This window comes from Myotis davidii, unplaced genomic scaffold, assembly GCF_000327345.1.
Source record: "Myotis davidii unplaced genomic scaffold, ASM32734v1 scaffold172, whole genome shotgun sequence".
Lineage (NCBI taxonomy): Eukaryota > Metazoa > Chordata > Mammalia > Chiroptera > Vespertilionidae > Myotis > Myotis davidii.
In genome coordinates this window covers 2,720,037-2,722,725 of record NW_006284343.1, presented here as the reverse complement: position 1 = coordinate 2,722,725, position 2,689 = coordinate 2,720,037, and the positions used below count along the sequence as shown (strand labels likewise).

At 60.7% G+C, this 2,689-nt stretch overlaps 1 protein-coding gene across 1 annotated transcript in view; it reads left to right on the top strand.

Moving 5' to 3' along the window:
• Positions 1-2,689, top strand: part of SDK2 (sidekick cell adhesion molecule 2) — a 126,972-nt gene that overhangs the window by 102,910 nt on the left and 21,373 nt on the right. The window lies entirely within an intron of this gene.

Sequence of the window (2,689 nt, the reverse complement as noted above, 5' to 3'; positions counted from 1 at the left end):
GGCAGCGGGGAGAAGGGACACCTGGGAGAGACACAGCATCCCAAGCTGGACAGGTCTCTGTCAGCCCGTGAAGATGGCGGGGGCGGGGGTGCCTCATGGTCCTGGCCCAGGCATGCCCCCCCAGAATTTAGGTCCAGCCTTTCTCTGGGTTCAGCTGTCTCTGCCTTCCGTGGAGTCAGGAGCCGCTTGGAGAATCTGATGAAAGACAAGAGCCTCTCCCCAGAAGGATGCACAAGTTTGGGGGGCATTGCACCCCGCTCCCTCTCTGAGCCTCTGATCATGAACCCTGACCTCAGAGTTCTCCCTCTGACCCTGGGCTGTCTTCAGAGCCTCTCTGTAGCCCCTGCCCCCGCCCCCAGGCCCTGGCTGGGACCCTGGCCCACTCCCGTCCCCCCCAGGTGGGTTAGCCCAGAAGCACAGCTAGTGGCTTAGAGAGGCGGGAAGGAGACTGGGCTCCCAGCGGCCTGCATCCGATTCCGGAGCCCAGCAAGACCTTGGGGAGGTGGCTGGCCTACCAGCTGGCACCCTGGTGGCCAGAGGTGACCACCTTGGGCTTACCCCTCCCTCCCACCCCTCCCTGACAGCTGAACCTGGCCAGCAGTTCTGGGTCAGCCGGGGAACAATGGCCCTCAGTCTTTGCCGCCACTACCTGCGTGCCAGCAGCCTCCTGTCTGCAGAGTGGCACTGTGTGCTGGGCCGGCAGGGGAGCCAGCCCCGGGAGACCTGGTCAGGTGCAGGCCCGGGAAAGGGGCCATCTCTCCCAAGGGCAGGAAGGAGAGGACAGAGGTCACGGGGAGGGGACGCGGGGGGACGGGACAGGCGTGCGCTTGTCACGGTGGCCTCCGCCCGGCCTGCCCTTGAGAGGCGTGAGAACTTTGCCTTTGGTCCCTCTGTCCAGCAGGGTCTGGACCCCACATCCCCACACCCTCCCATATTCCCGTCTGCCCCGTGATGGCCCAGCTGATAGGATCCTGCAGCCCTGCGTGCGGCTAGGCGACACCCAGTCTGGCCAGCGCGCCGTCTGCACCCCTGGTGGGTGCCTCGGCCCTGGGCTCAGGCCACCTGAGCACCCAGGACCCCTTTCCTCGTGGAAGACCCAGGTCCATGCCGATGAGGGGTTTGCTCAGAAAGGCCAAGGAGCAGGTACCCAGAGCTGCTGCTCCGGTCCTGGGCATGTCCCCACGTCACCCCCAGATCTCCTCATTCCTGCAGGAAGCACCTCTTGAGCGCCCCCCGTCTGTCACTCGGCACTTTATTGATTCAATGCGTAGATCAGGCACCTACCACGTGGCAGGTGCTCTGCTGTTTTTTTTAGCCTCATAACATCCAGCCTTAGATGCGACTGATGCCCTCACTCAGCGGAAGGACACACGGACGCTAGGGGACATGCACAAGGCCCCTGGGGCCAGTGCTGGGGTCTGAGCTCAGCCTGCAGGCTGCGGAGCCAGTCTCCCAGCAGTGATCGTGTGCTCAGTGGACATGGGAGCTGAAAGCCAGTCCTGGCTCTTGGGAGGGACAGCGGCCTCCTGACGGGGTGCTGGTCAGTGGGGTTGCCTGGAGGACATGGGTGTTTAACCTTTGCCAGCTCAACTGGCGGAGGGGGAGGGTTGGGTCTATGAAACACAGAGTGCCAACTCTCACCTCCTGAAAACCATCCATGCCTCCCCTCTAATTGCCACAGTTTGGGGTGCAGTGACAGGGGGACCCTGGTGTGAGCTCCCAGCTCCCTCTGTCATTAGAAGCCCAGGCTATGCTGAAGTTGTCCTGGCTGTAGGGGCTCAGGCTGTCCTGGCTGTAGGGGTTCAGGCTGTCCTGGCTGTAGGGGCTCAGGCTGTCCTGGCTGTAGGGGTTCAGGCTGTCCTGGCTGTAGGGGCTCAGGCTGTCCTGGCTGTAGGGGTTCAGGCTGTCCTGGCTGTAGGGGCTCAGGCTGTCCTGGCTGTAGGGGTTCAGGCTGTCCTGGCTGTAGGGGCTCAGGCTGTCCTGGCTGTAGGGGTTCAGGCTGTCCTGGCTGTAGGGGCTCAGGCTGTCCTGGCTGTAGGGGTTCAGGCTGTCCTGGCTGTAGGGGCTCAGGCTGTCCTGGCTGTAGGGGTTCAGGCTGTCCTGGCTGTAGGGGCTCAGGCTGTCCTGGCTGTAGGGGTTCAGGCTGTCCTGGCTGTAGGGGCTCAGGCTGTCCTGGCTGTAGGGGCTCAGGCTGTCCTGGCTGTAGGGGCTCAGGTTGGCCTCAGCTGGCTGCAGGTGTGTTCCCTCCAACTCTGGGCTACGCTGTCTTCACAGAAGCACTTCCTGAAAGATGGCCCTTGGAGTTGGAGTTTGACAGGATGTGACGAGGGGAACAAAAATGGGCTATAAAATGTATTGCGGCACAATTATTAAGTTAAACAGGATGGTGCGTTGCTTTTCCCTCCAGATGCAAAAGGACCTGTGGTCATTTCGGAGACAGACAGTATGTAGCCTTTCCGAAGCCGGTTTAGCCGTGGGGCCCGTTCTCCTAGCCCATTGGTCGGCAAACTCATTAGTCAGAGCCAAATATCCACAGTACAATGATTGAAGTTTCTTTTGAGAGCCAAATTTGTTAAACTTAAACTATATAGGTAGGTACATGGTTATTAACTTAATTAGGGTACTCCTAAGGCTTAGGAAGAGCCACACTCAAGGGGCCAAAGAGCCGCATGTGGCTCATGAGCCGCAG